Source organism: Hyla sarda, chromosome 2, assembly GCF_029499605.1.
Source record: "Hyla sarda isolate aHylSar1 chromosome 2, aHylSar1.hap1, whole genome shotgun sequence".
Classification (NCBI taxonomy): domain Eukaryota; kingdom Metazoa; phylum Chordata; class Amphibia; order Anura; family Hylidae; genus Hyla; species Hyla sarda.
Window position 1 is genome coordinate 199,010,166 of NC_079190.1, and position 23,807 is coordinate 199,033,972.

At 40.6% G+C, this 23,807-nt stretch overlaps 1 long non-coding RNA gene across 1 annotated transcript; it reads right to left on the reverse strand.

Moving 5' to 3' along the window:
* Positions 1–1,324: 1,324 nt before the first annotated feature.
* LOC130357783 (uncharacterized) lies at positions 1,325–9,457 on the reverse strand. The gene is made up of 3 exons (XR_008889263.1): positions 8,581–9,457; positions 5,685–5,945; positions 1,325–1,947 (listed from the first exon to the last, which is right to left on the reverse strand). It is a non-coding gene; the product is annotated as an uncharacterized LOC130357783 (long non-coding RNA).
* Positions 9,458–23,807: the final 14,350 nt, after the last annotated feature.

The following is a 23,807-nucleotide window of genomic DNA, read 5'->3' on the forward strand; positions in this document are numbered from 1 at the left end:
GCATGCCCAGACTGTCCGGGCATGCTGGAAGTTGTAGTTCTGCAACATCTGAAGGGCCAGATGTTACAGAACTACAATTCCCAGCATGCCTGGACTGTCTGGGCATACTGAAAGTTGTAGTTTTGCAACATCTGGAGGACTGCAGTTTGGGCTGTCTGGGCATGCTGGGAGTTATAGTTTTGCAACTTCTAGAAGGCCACAGTGAAGTTCACTTGCAAGGGATCTTCACTGCCGCCCGCTGTCTCTTCCAGTGCCTGCCGTCTCCTCTGCTACAGCTGCCCCACTTGTTCCCCCCACTCTGCCTGGACTTCCATGGGTGGGCAGAGCAGGGGATCTTAACTTTCACCCCCACCCCTCATCTGCCATTGGTCAGTCAGTTCTGACCGACCAATCGTAGGGGATAGGAGGAGGTGGCAGCCCTGCTACCTCACTCCTATCCTTCAGGGTGATTGGACCTGTCTCGGAGAACACAGATCACCCTTATTTTCTGGGCCATTGGGTCACCGGAGACCGATTTGGCCTGGAAAAACCGTGATTGGCTGGTCAGAATTGACCGGCGAATCACAGCAATTGCAGTTATGGTGGGGTCTCGGGACCCCCATAGGCATTTCCACGGGATGCCTGTTGAATGATTTCAGCAGGCATCCTGTTCCGATCACGGCCCGGCAAGAGGCGGTTATCGGAAATACCAAGGGCGTACAGGTACGCCCTTGGTCCTTAAGTATCGGGACACAAGGGCTTACCTGTACGCCATTCGTCTCCACCAGGTTAAACACTGAAAGCTTCAGCAGTGGGTCACCCTGTCATCAGCCTAATATCAGGGGACTCTTCTAACACAAAAAAGGAATATCTATATTAGACCAACTAATAATCATCAAAGCATTTAACAAATCTAGGAGAAGTAGAGACCTCACGGGCCTCCTGAACTTGTGGTTGTAGATTTAATTTAAAAAGTTGTAGGAATTAATAAACCCTTTTTTTCAAACATTGCAGTTTTCTACCACAATGTATGAATATACCCACAACTGCCTTGATGAAAAGCTTGAAAAGGTATTCCCTATATTAAACCTATATGCCAATCATTATTAGTACACCTAAATTATTTCAATAAGAAAATGGGAAAACTAAAATGTTGGCTCTACAGACTGGAAGATCCACAAATCATTTGATGTGAGTGACTGTTTCTGGCACTGAATGGACTGTGCAGAAATCTTTGATTCCATTTGGCTGGAGGGTGTAGTGATGCAGTATGCTGTTGGCCTCCTCAGCTGTTAATGCTTCAAACAAAGAGCTAGAGGTTTCTAAATACAAAGCTGTCATTTATTAGAAAAAGTCAACCCTCATTTGCTTCATTCTCTGGTAGAGCTGCTTTTTAGGTTTTTTTTACTTAACAATATTTTCCCATCCAGTCATTTTCTATATATTGCCCATCATCTGAAAACTTAAGAAAAGCCTGGATGTAAGAACAAAAACCTAAATGAGTTCTTAAGTATTTCAGTGCTTGTCAGGCGCGTCCTCTAGAATATTACAGTTAGCAAAAGGAAAAAAAAAATCCTGGATGGCTCCGCATTACATGATATATCTTCATTGTTTACAAAAATGACAGTTCTTAATGGACCATATTAGTTTTAACACAAACTATTAAATCTCCTTCATTAAATTGTTCTGTCTTCCATTACGGGTGCCTTGTTAGCTGTGGGAAGAAGGTGCAAACTCGTCAGGAAACATAAGCACACATTGAGACTATTACAGATAATGCCTATTAAACAAGCCTCTGAGGAAGTTTTTCTTGGGTTGATCTCAAACATTTTCAGGGAGTCATGTTCCACGTCTGAGGTCCCATGTTTCTTCCTCTTAAACTATCAGCAGCTGTAGCAGATGACCTACTTCTGTAAAGTCCAATAATGATTTCCTTCCTTCAGTGGTTTTAAGATCCCCTACTCTGCCCTGTGAAAAAAATGGGACAAATATGTTTAATTCAAGCACAATGTTCAAGAGGGACTTGCTGGTTTCAGGGTAGAAACTCAATACAACTTCACTTCTGAGTGTTGGCCTCAAATTGGAACCATCTGCATTAAAGGACCCTGTAAAATCATTGGGGAAGGTATGGATATTCTAGCCTAAGGCATCAACATTTCCACCTGCAGAAAGGCAGACTTGTTGGTAGCAAGGAAACCTAAGGTTCTCTTATAGCCTTATAGATGCCTAGGCTAAAAAGTCATACATGTCACTCAACTAGGAGGGACAAGTACTTGAGGAACATGTTAATTTGAGGCGTCAAGCTTCAGTTCACTTTTAAGGCTTCATAAAGAGATGATTACACCAATTTTATGGAATGGATATTACATCATATATGTGTAATCCACTTTTATGTATAAAATATTAGACAACCAAATTCAGATGGGATATTTCTTGAAGTTTGAAGATTAGACTAGTTTTATAACTTTTCTTTAGTATATGAGCAATATAGTATTTCTTGTAGAACAAGTACATTCCCTGAGAGCTTACCAAAGTTATTTTCACACTTTGCTGGCAATGTCCATTCTCTGTATGTGCTGGGGGAAACTCCCGGTAATAATATTGATAGACTCGCCTTACTTAAGAGTCTAGAGCTCCAATCAAACGCTATACATAAGAGATCAAGTGAAAAGAAGATAGCGGAGCACTCACCAGGTCAGTAAAAGGCTTCTTTATTGATAATGTTGATCAGTCGGGATACATGCACGGGAGGATGGAATGGACGAGGGGGTACAGGGAACGGCGACAGACCGTAAACAGTCCGTCGCCATTTCCTGTACCCCCGCGTCCATTCCATGCTCCCCTGCATGTATCCCGACTGATCAACATGATCAATAAAGAAGCCTTTTACTGACCTGGTGAGTGCTCCGCTATCTTCTTTTCACTTGATGTCATTTGCTGTTTTTGCTTGGCGTGGTAGCACTGAAGAGGTTGAAGTTACTGGTTTCCAGGGACTGTGTGGATCAGGTGTCCACCCATTTGAGTTCTATGCAACGTAAGGAAAGGTGCTGAGACCTATCTTCTATGTGTATGCTATACATAAGAGCTTGCATTCATTTGCTGTATATATCATAGAACACAGTAAATAACACATACCTCAGTGTTTATGTTTTTTAGCATGGGAGCCTTTGTTTGACAGATGCCACTCAGTGTTGTATACAGATGCATACATTGAGAAATGTGAAGTTAGTTATGCTGTGCGTATGCTATGCTGCACTTATTTAAAGCTTAGGTGTAGTAAAAAGGTTACAAAAATACTGTTATTTTGCCCATGTTATTTAGCAGCAATTTAGATGAATGGCCTGTAATGCATAGATGGCTCAAGTCTGTCCGAGTAGGAGCTACAAAATAATTTTCTACTCTGGCTCATAGAAAGGGGTCTCAGGTTCCCATTTATGCTGTTTATTTTTCTTATTAGACACAAAAGTCCAATTAAACACCAACTTATGAAATTGCACATTGCCATATTATTTACATGGGGTCTGTATGTCCATAAGTCTAACTATAGCGAGGAAACTTTCCAATACATTACATACATTGGAGTTGACCACCTTAACAATTCATTTATTGGGTATGAAAATATAAAATATGTACCAATATATATATATATATATATATATATATATATATATATATATAAACAACAGCACTCCCAAAGAAAATAGAAAAGGTGCTGGGTGCAAGCTACTGAAAAGGAACTAAGTCCAAAAGTTCAAAGGCATACAAAAACATACAAAGCCAGTGCAGCACTCCATAAAGGTGAAAAAAATTTGGATTTATTCCATCAGACAATGTGACAAAGCAGCAACGCTTCGATCCTCTCCAGGATTGAAACATCCAGCTTGAGAAAGATCCTGGAGAGGATCAAAACGTCGCTGCTTTGTCACATTTTCTGATGGAATAAATCCACATTTTTTTCACCTTTATGGAGTGCTGCACTGGCTTTGTATTTTTATATATATATACATATCATAGTATCATAACATATGTCCAAGATAAGCACAATATAGAGCCGTCTACCACAATAATATGACAAGCATTATTGCACACACAGTCATGGCCGTAAATGTTGTAACCCCTGAAATTTTTCAAGAAAATGAAGTATGTTTATTCCCTTTGTGTGTATTGGAACTAAACAAAAAAAAAAAAGGGAGGAAAAAAAGCAAATTGGACATAATGTCACACCAAACTCCAAAAATGGGATGGGCAAAATTATTGGCACCCTTTCAAAATTGCCACACTAAGCATGGACAACAGAAAGAGAAGAAGAGAACTGTCTGAGGACTTGAGAACTTAAATTGTGGAAAAATATAAACAATCTCAAGGCTACAAGTCATTCTCTCTAGATCTCTAGTTCTAGATTTGCCTTTGTCCACAGTGCGCAACATTATCAAGAAGTTTGCAACCCATGGTACTGTAGCTAATTTCCCTGGGCATGGATGGAAGAGAGAAATTGATGAAAGGTGTCAATGCAGGATTGTCTGGATGGTGGATAAACAGCCCCAAACAAGTTCCAAAGATATTCAAGCTGTCCCGCAGGCTCAGGGAGCTTCAGTGTCAGCACGAACTATCCATTGACATTTAAATTAAATGAAATGCTATGGCAGGAGACCCAGGAGGACCCCACTGCTGACACAGAGACATAATAAAGCAAGACTACATTTTGCCAAAATGAACTTGAGTAAGCCAAAATCCTTCTGGGAAAACATCTTGTGGACAGATGAGACCAAGATAAAGCTTTTTTTATAAAGCACATCATTCTACTGTTTACCGAAAACAGAATGAGGCCTACAAAGAAAAGAACACAGCACCTACTGTGAAATATGGTGGAGGTTCAATGACGTTTTGGGGTTGTTTTGCTGCCTCTGGCACTGGGTGCCTTGAATTTGTGCAAGACATCATGAAATCTGAGGATTAGCAATAGATTTTGGGTCACAATGTATAGCCCAGTGTCAGAAAGCTGGATTTGTGTTCGAGTTCTTGGGTCTTCCAGCAGAACAATGACCCCAAAACATATGTCAAAAAGCAATGGATGGGGAATGGATGGCAACAAAGCGCTGGAGAGTTCTGAAGTGGCCAGCAATGAGTCCAGATCTAAATCCCATTGAACACCTGTGGAGAGATCTTAACATTGCTGTTGGGAAAAGGGGCCCTTCCTATAAGAGAGACCTGGAGCAGTTTGCAAAGGAAGAGTGGTCCAACATTCCGGCTGAGAGGTGTAAGAAGCTTATTGATGGTTATAGGAAGCAACTGATTTCAGTTATTTTTTCCAAAGGGTATGCAACCAAATACTGTATTAAGTTAAGGGTGCCAATAATTTTGTCCAGCCCATTTTTGGAGTTTGGTGTGACATTATGTCCAATTAGCTTTTTTTCCTCCCTTTTTTGGTTTAGTTCCAATACACACAAAGGGAATAAACATATGTATAGCAAAACATGTGTTACTGCAATCCTTTTCTGTGAGAAATACTTCATTTTCTAGAAAAATTTCAGGGGTGCCAACATTTATGGCCATGACTGGATATCTATATGTATATATTTATATATATATTTTTTCTTTTCTTATTCTCATTAAAGAGAGGACCACTTTAACAGTAACAACACTTAAATTCCTTCTTTAATGTGACAAGCAAGATTAAGATGTAAATAGACTTGCTGTTTCTTTACCTAGAAAACCAGTTTGATATTGGTGTGTCAATGACGATTATGTTCATATTCCCCTTCCAACTGTTGAAAAGCTACAATTCCCAGCATGCAATGAAAGCTACAGACTTGGCATGGCATGCTAAACCCCGTAGCTCCCAAAGCCTGTAGTTTCAGAGTAGCTAGAGTGCCAAAGGATGCAGACAAATGATATAGAGATCCGTGAAGGAAAGTAGACAGCCTACCGACTTGGCTTGTGCCTACTGAAATAAGTATAACTCTTTCCTAAAAAACAGAAACATAAAACATTGATTCAGACACAGTAGCAGGTCAGATAAATGTAAGCTACATTTGGCATACCAGAATCATTGATCCCACAGGACAAGTATAGTACAGTCCACACTAGCTAATTATTTGTTCTACCACCTAAGAATGAGAGGTGAATCCTTCACAGCTGAACCATAAATTAGACATTTGCAGTCTTCTAATATAACTATGTTATACATTATTTAATAGCCCATAGTATTCCTCAAGAAAATTGAAATGTTACTGAATTTAAAATCGATATAAAATGTGTACGTAGACAGCAAGATCCAGTATTACAGGGCATAGTCATTTTTCAAATGCCATTGTAAAGCATTACATTTTTAATATTGTGAATATAAGAAAGAAATGCAAAATTAATCAGAAAGACATCCAGATTGTGTCAGACCACTCTCACTTACTTGGTGAGAAAATACCAAAATAAAATAGCAGTAAAGAAATACAACTCCGGAAAAAAAAAACATATAACTTTCTCAGTATATACCATGATTTGTAATAATGATTAATCATACACTGGTTTTATATAATAAGGTCATTTAAAAAAATTTTATTACCATACATTTCATACATTGCCTAATGTTTGACTTACTAACCCAGCAATTTTAGGCAATGAAGTGTCCATATTTTTATCTTTACCCTCTAACCCTCTTACCATATCCATATAAGGGCTTGCTTTTTGGAAAATTATTATTATTATATATATTTTTTTAAATCCTGTCCAACCCCTTTAACCACTTGCTGACTGCCTGTTGACAATCAAACCCAGACAATCAAAAATTAACTCTGCAGAGTTTGCAATGGCAGCAACTGGGCTTTCCATAGAAAAGGCAGGGATGGTGTACTACTAATGATCACTTCCTGTTACCCGTTTTGTCGATCACTTGATTGCCAAGTGCTAAGTAGATGTAGTAAGGTACTTTGCTGGGTCATTCGCTAAGTTCACACTGCCATTGTGCTCCATCCCATTCTGGGTTTGTTTTGTTTAGATTTTTTTGTGAGCCATACAGACACAAAACAGGTCGGAGTAGAACTGACACAATTAGGTTCCGATGGATCCCATTGATTTGAATGGGGTCCATCGGGGATCCAGTATTTTACCAGAGCATAACAGAGAAAATATTTAGATACCAGCTGTATGCAAGCTCTGCAAACCATATACGTGATTACAGTTTTATCCAGTGAGTCACAGGTGAAGTCTTATCTAAGAGAATTAAAGGTGATATCTTCTCTTATCTGAGTCATATATTCTTCCTTTTCTTCAATATCTAGCCTAGACTGCCATGATGAATTCTACCAGCCAAGACTTGTCTCCATAGAACCTGCCAGACAAAAATTTTAGGCTCCTTTCTCCAACACGATACCCACCTATTTACAAACTCCCCATGTGTATGACCAAACACAGTAATAGAGCCTGCTTTATGCCCACCATATGTAGCTGTAGGCCCCCTCTGTGCCCCCACATAGCTGTAGGTCCCCCATGTCTGTGCCCCCACAGATTTACTGCCTCCCGACATATATACAGTATATGGCTGGTGGCAGTATGTTCTTATAGTGCCCCACTTTGGTGCTCCACTGCTCCTCATGTCTGGAGTCAGGACCCACTACTATGGCCTATGGGCCATAGCAATAGGTCCTAGGACTAGAGGAACAGTGGTTGGAGCACCATAACTGACAAGGTGGTATGCTAGTTAATTAGTGCACCTCCCCGGCCAGCTCCGCTCCTCCAGTCTGGGTCCCCCCCGTGTCCCAAAAATCCTTCTAGGACACAGAGACAGCAGTCCCAAAGATGCGATGATCCCTAAAAAATGGGACATCTGGTTACATTGAACAGGGTTTCTCAAGGGACAAAATCTCCCAAGTTTATGCTAGGGAGTAATGACACCTCATGGATATGAGAGTAAACTCACTTATGTCTCCTCTCATATTTGAGTGTATTTGTGGATAAATAAGATTGTTTCAAGCATGAGATGCTCCAATAAACTCACATGGAGCAAGTAACAGGTGTGGGCAATATAAAAATCACACCTGAAAGCAGATGAAAAGGAGATAAGTTCACTTAGTCTTTGCATTGTGTGTCTGTGTATGCCACACTAAGCGTGAACAACAGAAAGAGAAGAAGAGAACTGTCTGAGGACTTGAGAACCAAAATTGTGGAAAAATATCAACAATCCCAAGGTTACAAGTCCATCTCTAGTAATCTAGATTTGCCTTTGTCCACAGTGTGCAACATTATCAAGAAGTCTGCAACCCATGGCACTGTAGATAATCTTCCTGGGTGTGGATGGAAGAGAAAAATTTATGAAAGGTGTCAATGCAGCATAGTCCGGATGGTGGATAAACAGCCCCAAACAAGTTCCAAAGATACCCAAGCTGTCCTGCAGGCTCAGGGAGCATCCAGAAGGACCCCACTGCTGACACAGAGACATAAAAAAGCAAGACTACATTTTGCCAAAATGAACTTGAGTAAGCCAAAATCCTTCTGGGAAAATGTCTTGTGGACAGATGAGACCAAGATAGAGCTTTTTGGTAAAGCACATCATTCTACTCTTTACCGAAAACAGAATGAGTCCTACAAAGGAAAGAACACAGTACTTACAGTAAAATATGGTGGAGATTCAATGATGTTTTCGGGTTGTTTTGCTGCCTCTGGCACTGAGTGTCTTGAATGTGTGGAAGGCATCATGAAATCTGAGGATTACCAATGGATTTTGGGTTGCACTGTACAGCCCGGTGTCAGAAAGCTGAGTTTGCATCAGAGATCTTGGGTCTTTCAGCAGAACAATGACCCCAAACAAATGTCATAAAGCACCCAGGAATGGATGGCAACAAAGCGCTGGAGAGTTCTGAAGTGGCCAGCAATGAGTCCAGATCTAAATCCCATTGAAAACCTGTGGAGAGATCTTAAAATCCAACATTCCGGCTTAGAGGTGTAAGAAGCTTATTGATGGTTATAGGAAGCAACTGATTTCAGTAATTTTTTCCAAAGGGTGTGCAACCAAAAATTAAGTTAAGGGTGCCAATAATTTTGTCCAGACCATTTTTGGAGTTTGGTGTGACATTATGTCATATTTGCTTTTTTTCCTCCCTTTTTTGGTTTAGTTTGAATACACACAAAGGGAATAAACACGTGTATAGCAAAATGTGTTACTGCAATCCTTTTCTGTGAGAAATATTTCATTTTCTAGAAAAATTTCAGGGTTGCCAACATTTACGGCCATGACTGTATATTAGTCATTATTTTCTCTTACTGCCTGTTCCTCTTTCATGTAAAGATACTCTTGGAGGTTGAAGACTATAAATGTGAGTTACCCTGATTTTTTACGTGTACTGGTATTCAGAGAGCACCCTCATTTATTTGCTCTAAATAAGCATAAACAAGATATGAGGTTTAAGGAAATATATATCTTTGATGAGGTGATAGTGTTACTTTAGGAAATTAGGGTAAACATTTTAATGTAGATCAATAAGTTTTCTTTAAAGGGGTTCTCCGGTGCTTAGACATCTTATCCCCTATCAAAAGCATAGGGGATAAGATGCCTGATCGCAGGAGTCCCGCCTCTGGGGACCCCCGGGATCTCGCACGCGGCACCCCGTTTGTAATCAATTCCCGGAGCGTGTTTGCTCTGGATCTGATCACTGTCGATCACGGGGCCGGCGGCGTGTGACATCACGCCTCCGCCCCCGTGTGACCTCACGCTCTGCCCCTCAATGCAAGTCTACGGGAGGGGGCGTGACAGCTATCACGCCCCCTCCCGTAGGCTTGCATTGAGGGGTGGAGCGTGATGTCACACAGGGGCGGAGGCGTGACGTCACAGGCCGTCGGCCCTGTGATCGCTGGGAATCAGACCCGGAGCGAACATGCTCCGGGGACTGATTACAAACGGGGTGCCGCGTGCATGATCCCGGGGGTCCCCAGTGGCGGGACTCCCGCGATCAGGCATCTTATCCCCTATCCTTTGGATAGAGGATAAGATGTCTAAGCACCGGAGAACCCCTTTAAGGTAAATTTTAGTGCAGTGATATTTATGTCTTGTTCATCTGCATCTAGAAATCTGGATTTTGTGCTGCGATTGGTATCTATCTCAATGAACTAACAAGTTAACAGGGTTTTTATTAAATTTTACTAGAAAACAATACTCCTTAGCCCAGATGTACAGAACACTAACTGGCTATCCGGTTTCGCCTAGTTTTTAGAAGTAACCATACTAAACGTATGTGTGTAAAAAAGTTGAGCAATATTTGAACTACCCATATGCATTAACAGCATAAAGGAATACAATATCAATTATGACCAGAATAGCAAAGGGTTAAAGGGTTACTCCACTGGAAACATTATTTTTAAATCAATTGGTGCCAGAAAGTTGAACAGATTTGTATATTACTTCTATTTAAAAATCTTAATCCTTCCAGTACTTTTCAGCAGCTGTATGATCCACAGGAAGTTATTTTCTTTTTGAATTTCCTTTCTGTGTGACCACAGTGCTTTCTGCTGACACCTCTGTCTATTTAAGGAACTGTCCAGAGCGGGATAGGTTTGCTATGGGGATTTGCTTCTACTCTAGACAGTTCCTGACATGGACAGATGTGTCTGCAAAGAGCACTGTGGTCAGACAGAAAGGAAATTCAAAAAGAAAAGAACTTCCTGTGGATCATACAGCTGCTGATAAATACTGGAAGAATCGAGATTTTTAAATAGAAGTAACTTACAAATCTGTTTAACTTTCTGGCACCAGTTGATATAAAAAACATTTTTCTAGTGGAGTACACCTTTAACTGCACATTCGATTAGTCAACTATTCACATTCAACAATCTGTTCTTCTTTTGGCCAAACACAAACGTTTGTGTACTGGGACAGTACATATTCACTATACAGGGTTGGTCCCTATAAAAAAAAAAGCATATATATATATATATATATATATATATATATATATATATATATATACAGAAACATTAAAGTTACTGAAAGTAAAAAATATTATTTAACAACAATTGTAATAAGTAATTAAAACAGAATAGCAATACATTCTTTTTAACTCTAAGGAAATGTGGGTGAGGGTTAAAAGAAGTGCAAACAACTCTGTGCCACTCAAGGTGTCACGCACAATTATGGACATTTATCAACAGGTTTAGTCAGGTTTTCTTTACTATAATTGTTGCAAAATAGTCGCAACTGCGACTATGCGATTTTTCGTGCGACATTTTGACTGGAAAGCGAGAAAAGCAAGTTTTCCAAAAATTAACTACGTAGTAATAATTTTAAAATGGACTACGGGTAGTCAGGTATTTATTAACTGCGACAGTCGCAACTGCACAAAAAAAAGTCGCAACAGGGTTAAAAATTTACTCCAGCTCAAACATGGAGCAGAAAAAGCTACTACCAAAGTAAAAAAGGAAAAATTGCTTATGTGAAAGAAAATTATCAACAGGCTGAAAGCAGTTGATAAATAAGTCACACATAAGCAAAAAAAAAAAAGTAAGGAAAAAATTACTAAAAAAAAGAATACATAAGCAAACATTGATAAATGTCCCTCTATATGAGGAGAGTGTGGGCAGCTGGAAACTAGTGAGGAACAAGGGGAAACATCACCCTAGAAAAGTCTGCCCTTTCAGAACAATTTAACAATAGGTACGTTATAAGGTATGCTATAAGGTTGGGAACAATTAAGCTTGGAAGACGTAATTAGTACATAACGCCTACAGTTCAGCGCAAAAGAATTACACACCCTTCAACACTGTGTGAGCCAAGTGACAAGTACTCTGAGCACTTTTCTTGTAGTTGCTAAGCCACCTTAGAAAGAATTTTCCTTCAATCTAGGTCAAATGAATCCTTAAGGTATATCTCCAACCACAAATGAAATAAATGGCACCATGAACCAAGTGTGTTTAAAAATGTAGAAAATACTCTAAGATGAATCTAAACTGAATAAAAAAAAATGCAATAACTTCATCCTATGGAAAAAACTAAAGATGTCTTAATATCCCCCAATGAAAACGGGCGAATGTGGATGTGACAAAGAAGTGGTGCAGGTAATTCTGACTCCTGCGGATGTAGATGAGGGTTTGATTACCTATAGATTATGTTAGACATCCGGGAACTTCCAATTTACTTACACGCAAACTTCTGACAATTGAAATGTTGTTTCAAAAAAGAATGCATTATTCATTACTACCACACCATCCGATCACACCAGCATGTGTGGGTTGGAAATACTGTAGGTTTTTAAGAACTATTTCCTCATCTGTGAAAAAAAGAAAATCAAATAGACATAAATTACTTTATAAAGTACAGAAAATCTAATACAATGACAAGTTAATTTCAGAGGAGAATGATCCAGATGGTAGGCCAATTAGGAGGCAGTTCCCTGTTTGATTCAAGTCTAATTCACTCATCTCAAGTCACTTAGGATCTCAGGCCCACACAGGGGTGATATTTCAGTTCCTTTGCTTTGCCACTGACAATTATATTGACTTTAGCTATTTATAAGCGATGAAGAAGTCCCTTGATTTTGATAGGGAAGGTCTTCAGTACAGCAGAGAAAAGTAATTGAAGTCAGTAGAGCATCTATCATTACAAATATACAAATACAGTAGGAGTCCAGGCCTTCTTTTTTTTGTTTTTGTTTTAGTAAAGTACATTTTGTAATTTGCATGTCAATGCGCAACTGTATTAGAGGAGAAAACAGATCTTTTGTTATCAAAAGGAAGTAAATATATTCTTATTAAGGGTTAAATTCACATCCTTAACCCCTTAAGGACCGGGGGTTTTTCGTTTTTGCATTTTAGTTTTTTGCTCCTTGCCTTTAAAAAATCATAACTCTTTCAATTTTGCACCTAAAAATCCATATGAAGGCTTATTTTTTGCGCCACCAATTCTACTTTGTAATGACGTCATTCATTTTGCCCAAAAATCTATGGTGAAACAGAAAAAAAAATCATTGTGCGACAAAATTGGAAAAAAAACGCTGTTTTGTAAATTTTGGGGGCTTCCTTTTCTACGTAGTACATTTTTCGGTAAAAATTACACCTTATCTTTATTCTGTAGGTCCATACGATTAAAATGATACCCTACTTATATAGGTTTAATTTTGTCGGACTTCTGGAAAAAATCATAACTACATGCAGGAAAATTAATACGTTTAAAATTGTCATCTTCTGACCCCTATAACTTTTTTATTTTTCCGTGTATGGGGCGGTATGAGGGCTCATTTTTTGCGTCGTGATCTGAAGTTTTTAACGGTACCATTTACCATTTGCATTGATAAGACTTATTGATCGCTTTTTATTCATTTTTAAATGATATAAAAAGTGACCAAAAATGCACTATTTTGGACTTTGGAATTTTTTTGCGCGCACGCCATTGACCGAGCGGTTTAATTAATGATATATTTTTATAATTCGGACATTTCCGCACGCGGTGATACCATATATGTTTATTTTTATTTTTATTTACACTGTTTTTTTTTTATTGGAAAAAGGGGGTGATTCAAACTTTTAATAGGGGAGGAGTTAAATGATCTTTATTCACTTTTTTTTTCCACTTTTTTTTGCAGTGTTATAGGTCCCATAGGGACCTATAACACTGCACACACTGATCTTCATCATTGATCACTGGTTTCTCATAGGAAACCAGTGATCAACGATTCTGCCGCATGACTGCTCATGCCTGGATCTCAGGCACTGAGCAGTCATTCGGCGATCGGACAGCGAGGAGGCAGGTAGGGGCCCTCCCGCTGTCCTGTCAGCTGTTCGGGATGCCACGATTAGCCGCGGCTATCCCGAACAGCCCGACTGAGCTAGCCGGCCACTTTCGGTTTCGCTTTTAGCCGCGCGGCTCAGCTCTGAGCGCGCGGCTAAAGGGTTAATAGCGCGCGGCGCCGCGATCGGCGCTGCTCGCTATTAGAGGCGGGTCCCGGCTTCACTATGACGCCAGGCCCGCCGTGATATGACGCGGGGTTACTGTGTAACTCCGCGTTATATCAGGAGAGCAGGACCAAGGGCGTACCTGTACGCCCTTGGTCCTTAAGGGGTTAAAGGGGTACTCCGGTGAAAAACATTTTTTTTTAAATCAACTGGTGCCAGAAAGTTAAACAGATTTGTAAATTACTTCTATTAAAAAATCTTAATCCTTCCTGTACTTATTAGCTGCTGAATACTACAGCGGAAATTCTTTCTTTTTGAAACAAAGAACTGTCTGTTGACATCACAAGCACAGTGCTCTCTGCTGACCTCCCTGTCCATTTTATCAACTGTCCAGAACAGCATATGTTTGCTAAGGGGATTTCCTTTTACCTTGGACAGTTCCTAAAATGGACAGAGATGTCAGCAGAGAGCACTGTGCTCATGATGTCAGCAGACAGCTCTGTGTTTCAAACGGAAAATAATTTCCACTGTAGTATTCAGCAGCTAATAAGTACAGGAAGGATTAAGATTTTTTAATAGAATTAATTTACAAATCTCAGTTCATTAAGAAGAAGCAGAGTCCGTTCGGCACAGCCGCAGGATACTCCGGGTTCACCTATAGTGTCCTCTCTTTAGACGACCGCAGTGTGAACAGTGACCAAAATGTCCATCTAATGTGGTGGTGCTACCCAAGTTAAAGCACAAGGCGCATTGCAATTTCCAAGAGTAGAGAAAAATGGATGCACTCACCACTCCGGGGACGTTACAAAAAAACTTTTATTCGGACATCAGTTGCAGAGAAGCTACAAGGTGCGTGTGGGACAGGGGGTGCAGGATGCCGCCAGCGTTCAGGTTATAGCCGTTTCACCCACGCATGCGGGCTTCTTCAGACCACACCCTCCACTGACGTGGAGGCAGGTAAAGTACTCACCTGCATCCACGTCACTGGTCAGGTGATTACAAAGACTATCATGTGACATTAAAACCATGATAAAAACAATACACAATGTGACAAATAGTACATCTCTTAAAGAAGGATCCCTAGATCTATCTTTTCATTCTGCCCCTGGGCAGAGGTACGAAGTATCCAGATGGCTTCGGTTTGCAAAAGTTTTTTCTTTCTATCTTCGCCTTATAATATAGGTATTTTCTCAATTCCAAAGAATTTTAAATATAAACATATTAATGAAGTGCATAAAGGTGATCCTTTATCTTTAAAATTCTTTGGAATTGAGAAAATACCTATATTAGAAGGTGAAGATAGAAAGAAAAAACTTTTGCAAACTGAAGCCATCTGGATACTTCGTACCTCTGCCCAGGGGCCCCTGGGCATGAATGAAAAGATAGATCTAGGGATCCTTCTTGAGATGTACTATTTGTCACATTGTGTATTGTTTTTATCATGGTTTTAATGTCACATGATAGTCTTTGTAATCACCTGATCGGTGACGTGGATGCAGGCGAGTACTTTACCTGCCTCCACGTCAGTGGAGGGTGTGGTCTGAAGAAGCCTGCATGCGTGGGTGAAACGGCTGTAACCTGAACGCTGACAGTGTCCTGAACCCCCTGTCCCACACGCACCTTGTAGCGTCTCTGCAACTGATGTCCGAATAAAAGTTTTTTTGTAACGTCCCCGGAGTGGTGAGTGCATCCATTTTTTCTCTACTCTTGGTAATTTACAAATCTGTTTAACTTTCTGGCACCAGTTGATTTAAAAAAAAAATGAATACATTTTTCACCAGAGTACCCCTTTAACCTCTTAAGGACCAATGACGTCCTGGGACGTCATGGCACCCTGGGCCTTAAGGACCAATGACGTCCCACGACGTTATGGCCTTTTCCGGTCCCTGCCGCTCGCCGGGCAGAGATCGGAACTGGATGCCTGCTGAAATCCTTCAGCAGACATCCAGGGCAAACGCTGAGGGGGGCCATGTAGGCCCCCCATGTCGGCGATCGCCGCAAATCGCAAGGGAAATCACCTCTGGGACCCGATTGCCCGGTAATTTTGCATGATCCCGGCTGTCACAGACAGCCAGGACCATGCTAATGTATAGGAGCGAGGTGGCAAGCCTGCCACCTCCTCCTATACCCTGCGATCCGTCGGTTAGTTAACCGACCAATCGCAGGGGGGGGGGGGGGCGGTTACTTCCTCCCGTCCTGCCCGGCCCCTGAAAGTCCGGACAGGACGGGAGGAAGACTGGAGGAAGCGGCGGGGGACGGGGGAGTGCTGGGGACCGGCCCCGGTACTTATCTCGTCCCTGAAGACCCGGATCCCGGCGATGAAGACGGCGGCGGCGACAGGTGAGTAGATCTTCAGCCGCGGTCGGGCCCTTTACAGCAATGCACGTCGCCGTAAAGCGACATGCATTGCTGTATTGGGACCCTGTATACTACAACTCCCAGCATGCCCAGACAGCCCTTGGCGTCTGGGCATGCTGGGAGTTGTAGTTTTGCAACATCTGGAGGTCCACAGTTTGGAGCCAACTGTGCCCTTCCAGATGTTGCAAAACTACACATTCTCAGCATGCCCTTACTGTTCAGGCATGCTGGGAGTTGTAGTTCTGTAACATCTGGCCCTTCAGATGTTGCAGAACTACAACTCCCAGCATGCCTGGACAGTTTGGGCATACTGGGAGTTGTAGTTTTGCAACATCTGGAAGGGCACAGATTGGGAACCACTGTATTAGTGGTCTGCAAACTGTAGTCCTCCAGATGTTGCAAAACTACAACTCCAAGCATGCTGGGAGTTGTAGTTCGGCAACATCTGGCTCTAAAGATGTTGCCGAACTACTACTTCCAGCATGCCTGAGAATTCTGGGAGTTGTAGTTTTGCAACAACAGGAGGCACACTGGTTGGGAAACATTGTCTGTTTCCTAACTCAGTGTTTCCCAACCCGTGTGCCTCCAGCTGTTGCAAAACTATAACTACCAGCATGCACTGAGACTGTGCATGCTGGGAGTTGTAATTTTGCAACAGCTGGAGGTTCCCCCCCCTGTGAATGTACAGGATACATTCACATGGGCAGGGGGCTTGCAGTGAGTATCAGGCTGCAAGTTTGCAATGCAGCAAATTTTGCGCGGCAGCTCAAACTCGCAGCGGGAAACTTGCTGTAATCCCCCGCCCGTGTGACTGTACCCTAAAAACACTATACTACACTAACACAAAATAAAATAAAAAGTAAAAAACACTACATATACACATACCTCTACACAGCCCCCCTCCCCTCCCCAATAAAAATGAAAAACGTCTGGTACGCCACTGTTTTCAAAATAGAGCCTCCAGCTGTTGCAAAACAACAACTCCCAGTATTGCTGGACAGCCGTTGACTGTCCAGGCATGCTGGGAGTTTTGCAACAGCTGGAGGCACCCTGTTTGGGAATCACTGGCGTAGAATACCCCTATGCAAATCCCTAATTCAGGCCTCAAATGCACATGGCGTTCTCAATTTGGAGCCCTGTCGTATTTCAAGGCAACAGTTTAGGGCCACATATGGGGTATCGCCGTACTCGGGAGAAATAGCCTAACAAATTTTGGGGGGCTTTTTCTCCTTTCACTCCTTATGAAAAGGTAAAGTTGGGGTCTACACCAGCATGTTAGTGTAAAAAAATAAATTTTTTACACTAACATGCTGGTGTTGCCCCATACTTTTCATTTTGACAAGAGGTAAAAGGGAAAAAAGCCCCACAAAATTTGTAATGCAATTTCTCCCGACTACGGAGATACCCCATATGTGTGCGCAAAGTGCTCTGGGGGCGCACAACAAGGCCCAGAAGGGAGAGTGCGCCATGTACATTTGAGGTGATTTGCACAGGGGTGGCTGATTGTTAGAGCGGTTTTGACAAACGCAAAAAAAAAAAAACCCCACATGTGACCCCATTTCGGAAACTACATCCCTCACGGAATGTAATGAGGGGTGCAGTGAGAATTTACACCCCACTGGTGTCTGACAGATCTTTGGAACAGTGGGCTGTGCAAATAAAAAATTTTGTACAGCCCACTGTTCCAAAGATCTGACAGACACCAGTGGGGGGTAAATGCTCACTGTACCCCTTGTTACGTTCCTCAAGGGGTCTAGTTTCCAATATGGTATGCCATGTGGGGGTTATGTTGCTGTCCTGGCACCATAGGGGCTTCCTAAATGCGACATGCCCCCGAGCAAAATTTGCTCTCAAGAAGCCAAATATGACTCCTTCACTTCTGAGCATTGTAGTTCGCCCATAGTGCACTTCAGGTCAACTTATGGGGTACCTCCATACTCAGAAGAGATGGGGTTACAAATTTTGGGGGGTATTTTCTGCTATTAACCCTTGCATAAATGTGAAATTTGGGGGGAAACACACATTTTAGTGAAATTTTTTTTACATATGCAAAAGTCGTGAAACACCTGTCGGGTATTAAGGCTCACTTTATTCCTTGTTACGTTCCTCAAGGGGTCTAGTTTCCAAAATGGTATGCCATGTGTTTTTTTTTTCCTGTTCTGGCACCATAGGGACTTCCTAAATGCAACATGCCCCCCAAAAACCATTTCAGAAAAACGTACTCTCCAAAATCCCATTGTCGCTCCTTCGCTTCTGAGCCCTCTACTGCGCCCGCCGAACACTTTACATAGACATATGAGGTATGTGCTTACTCGAGAGAAATTGGGCTACAAAAATAAGTATAAATTTTCTCCTTTTACCCCTTGTAAAAATTCAAAAATTGGGTCTACAAGAACATGCGAGTGTAAAAAATGAAGATTGTGAATTTTCTCCTTCACTTCACACGCTGCTATTCCTGTGAAACACCTAAAGGGTTAAAATGCTGACAATGTCATTTTGAATACTTTGGGGGCTGCATTTTTTATAATGGGGTCATTTGTGGGGTATTTCTAATATGAAGACCCTTCAAATCCACTTCAAACCTGAACTGGTCCCTGAAAAATTGTGATTTTGGAAATTTTGTGAAAAATTGGAAAATTGCTGCTGAACTTTGAAGCCCTCTGGTGTCTTCCAAAAGTAAAAACACGTACATTTTATGATGCCAACATAAAGTGGACATATTGTATATGTGAATAAAAAAAATGATTTGGAATATCCATTTTCCTTACAAGCAGAGAGCTTCAAAGTTAGAAAAATGACAAATTTTAAATTTTTTCATCAAATTTTTGAATTTTTCACTAAGAAACTATGCAAGTATCGACAAAATTTTACCAATAACATAAAGTAGAATATGTCACGAAAAAACAATCTCGGAATCAGAATGATAGGTAAAAGCATTCCAGAGTTATTCCAGAAGTGACAGTGGTCAGATGTTAAAAAAACGCTCTGGTCCTAAGGTGTAAAAAGGCCTGGTCCTTAAGGGGTTAAAGAGAATCTGACACCTTGTTCACCGAACTAGACCCAATATACTGTATTATAGTGCGGGTGAACAGCTTTACAAAGAGAAATCACTTACTTAAATCTGTACATGCAGAGTTCTGGCACTGTAAAATCATTGCTGTATTTCTTTCTAGTGCGCATTGGAGGTGGGGAGCGTCCTCAACCAGCTCCTCTGCCTCCTCCATATTCTCAGTCTGCCCTGCTCCCATCATTAATATGCTTAAGAATTCTGCAAGGTAAGCGCTCTCTTCTCTCACCTGTGACCTTTATTAGCATAATAATGAAGGGGGCGGCGCACACAGAGAATATGGAGGAGGCAGGGGAGCTGGAGCTTTAAATTGACTAAGTAGTAGGGGCAATTGCGAACATATTTAGTTTATTTTGTATTTTCTGTAGGATATTGAACTTTCCAAGAAATAGAACATTGGTGCTACCTGCCAAGGACTATTATAGCTCACAGGGAAGTGAAGAGGATGTGACAGCACTGAGCTCACCTTTAACCAATTGATACACCTCACAGGTCGGCCTTGTTTGATTTAATCTCTTAGTTGTTGCTGTTGATGGTACATAGCAATGATTTGGAGGTTTCTGGGCTGTATTGTCTACATAGTATCATCAGATTCATGTTTATAATATGTAATGCTACAGTATATTGCTATCAGGACTCCTCTGTTAGTTCACATGAGCGTTCAGAGCTCGGTTATGGAGCTCCGTTCACCGATTCTGTTATAAGGACTTGTTAGGTTGTCAGGTTTTTACTCTGCTAAAATCCTGTAAAATAACAGGCAACTAACAGAACCCTGACAGAACCCATTCAAAGTGAATGGGACCTGAAGGGTTCCATTGATGTCCGCTGTTACAACCTCCGTCTCAGCACAGTTATCAGCAGTTGTAATGCAGCTCCCTAAAGGAGCTCCACAATGCTAATGTGAACATAGCCTAAATATTTAATCTTCCATAGGTTTATTATTTAATAGGCATAAGACGTAATGCAAATGTGTTTTGGCTCAAAGATAAACTCTTCAGATTGACTGCAGCACCAATCGGGATGACAGAGGGAGCTCCCTCTGTTCTCCATGGGGACTCCGCAATGTGATCTTGGGGTCCCCATGGAAGCGATGGCAAACAAAGACTTCTAAACGGCCTCTGGTTACCTGGCTACGGAAGCCAATCAGGCTCTGCCCAAGGCAGAGTCTGCTCTGCTATGTGTATCAGTGTAACACTGACAGGCATAATACATTGCAGTATAGATCTTTACTGCAATGCAAGTCCCCTAGTGGGACAGTAAAAAAATAAATAAATAAAGTGAATAAAATAAATAACCAAATGTCAAATAAACCGTAAAGATAGATAAATAAAAAATAAACACAATCCCCCTTTCCCTTAATATTAATTATGTTTTCAGCCCCCCCCCCCCAAATTCTATACGCATATTTGGTATCACCGCATCCATAAAACCCCTACAATGAACTCCGCAGAAAATATTTGTGAAAAACTTGATAAAATGTTCTGCTTTATGTTAATGCACCCTCTTTAAAACTAAAATAAAAAGTGATCAAAATGTCACATCTACCCCAAAGATACCACTAAAATGTCAACTAATCCCGAAAATAATTTACCCTTATAAAGAAACGTCAACTAATCCTGAAAATAAAAAAACTATGTCTCTCAGAAAATAGCAATGCACAAACATGATGCTGGACACAGAAAAAAAGAATACACTTGCCAAAATGACTGCTTTTTGTTAATTCAGAGCGTCCCGGATGAAACAGTAGCGAAACGTTGGGTTAGGTGTTGGTTACCCAGGTATACTCTGTCCCACTATGGTCTTTTATATGTTGTTTTGTATTTTGCTATAATCTATTCAGCATCAGAGTAACCTTTTTTATCATGCTATATCCCTGTATGTGGGCTTAGTCCCAATAATAAGGATTTGTTTACATACATTCCTGTGTATTATATTTATACTATTGGTAGCCACCATTTCTTCAGTCTGGTCCATTGCGGCCATTATCATAATGTTTATTGTATTTTCTCTAATCCCATTCATGGGTTTTTAATGCATTTTGTGTACTCAATAAAGTATTGTTTGATCTCTACAACGCATTTCTTTTCTTTTGTTAAATTATGTCAACATAAAGCAGAGTGTAAATGTGAATTCATAACTTATTTATGTGGCATGACTATCTTTCTTACAAGTAGAGAATCTGGAATTCAGAAAAAATACAGACTTTTCCAATTTTTCACCGAATTTTAGTGTTTTTCGCACAAACAGAATGTATTGACCAACATATATCACTAATATTAAAAGAGCACTCCCCTGGAAAACTTTTTTTTTTTTTAATCAACAGGTGCCAGAAAATTAAACAGATTTGTGAATTACTTATATTAAAAAATCTTAATCCTTCCAATACATTTTAGGGTCTGTATACTACAGAGGAAATGGTTTTCTTTTTGGAACACAGAGCTCTCTGCTGACATCATGACCTAAGTGCTCTCTGCTGACATCTCTGTCCATTTTAGGAACTGTCCAGAGCAACACATGTTTGCTATGGGGATTTTTTCCTACTCTGGACAGTTCTTAAAATGGACAGAGATGTCAGCAGAGAGCACTGTGGTCATGATGTCAGCAGAGAGCTCTGTGTTGCAAAAAGAAAAACATTTCCTCTTTAGTATTCAGCAGCTAATAAGTACTGGAAGGATTAAGATTTTTTAATCAAAGTAATTTACAAATCTGTTTAACTTTCTGGCACCAGTTGATTTAAAAAAAAAAAAATTAAATAAAAAAATAATAATAATTTCCAGGGGAGTACCCCTGTAACGACCACGGACGTAAAAGTATGTCCTGGCTTGGCGGTACTTTGCGCACCAGGACGTACATTTACGTCCTGTGTATGACCGTTAGCATCAGAGCGGTGCTCGTGTCATACATGGCAGGTTCCGGCTATCAGCAGCCGGGGACCCGCGGGTAATGGCCGACATCCACGATCGCGCGGATGTCCGCCATTAACCCCTCAGATACCGTGATCAGTACAGATTACGGCATCTGCAGCAGTGCGCACATTAAAATAGATGATCGGATCGCCCGCAGCGCTGCCGCTGCGATCCGATCATCTGTTATGGCGGACGGAGGTCCCCTCACCTGCCTCTGTCCGTCTCCCGGAGTCTCCTGCTCAGGTCCGATAATACTGATCAGTGCTTTGTCCTATGCATAGCACTGAACAGTATTAGCAATCAAATGATTGCAATAGATAGTTCCCTATGGGGACATAAAAAGTGTTAAAAAATAAGTTGAAAAATGTAAAAATAAAAAGTAGAAAAAAAGTAAAAAATCCCCTCCCCCAATAAAAATGAAAATTGTCAATTTTTCCCATTTTACCCCCAAAAAGCGTAATTTTTTAAATAAACATATTTGGTAGAGCCACGTGCATAAATCGCCGATCTATCAAAATATAATGTTAAACATCCCATATGGTGAACGGCGTAAACGTAAAAAATTAAATAAAAGTCCAAAAATGCAGATTTTTTGTCACATTTTATTCCCAAAAAATTTATAACAAATTTTCTAAAAGTTTTATATATGCAAATGTAGTATCAATAAAAAGTACAGGTGACGGCGCAAAAAATGAGCCCTCATACCGCCCTATAAACAGAAAAATGAAAAAGTTATAGGTGGTCAAAATAGGGACATTTTAGATTACTGATTTTGTAAAAAAAAGTTTTAGATTTTTTTTAAGCGGTACAAAAATATAAAAGTATCTAGCCATGGGTATCATTTTAATCGTATTGACTCACAGAATAAAGAACATATGTAATTTCTACCATAAAGTGTACAGTGTAAAAACTAAACCCTCCAAAATGTGCAAAATTGTGGTTTTCATTTAAATTTCCTCCCTAAAAAAATATTTTGGGGGGGTTCGCCGTACATTTAATGGTAAAATGAAAGGTTTCATTACAAAGTATAATTACGCAAAAATCAAGCCCTTATATGGGTCTGTAGCTGGAAAAATAAAAGAGTTATGGATTTTAGAAGGCGAGGAGGAAAAAACAAAAACGCAAAAATAGAATTTTCCTGGTCGTTAAGGTGAAAATGGGCTTGGTCCTTAAGTTGTTAAGTACAATATGTCAGGAAAAAGCATTCTCAAAATCATTTTGATAAATTAATGGGGAACTCCAGTGGAAACAAGTGGAAAACAAATGTTTTCAAATCAACTGGTGCCAGAAAGTTAATCAGATTTGTAATTGATTTCTATTTCAAAATCTGAAGCCTTCCAGTACATACCAGCTGCTGTATACTACAGAGAAATTTGAACTGTCCATATTAGAAGTAAATCCCCATGGAAAACCTCCCCTGAACAGTTCCTGACACGGACAGAGGTGTCAGCAGAGAGCACTGTTGTCAGACTGGAAAGAACTTCATATCTGTAGTTTACAGCAACCTGAGCAGTAGTTGCCATGAGGCGAGAAGCTACAGGCTCTGTAAAGTGGGCACAGATGCGCTATCCCCCCCCCCCCTCACCCGCCTACCTACATAGTGCAACCATCTCCCCTGCCTACCTACA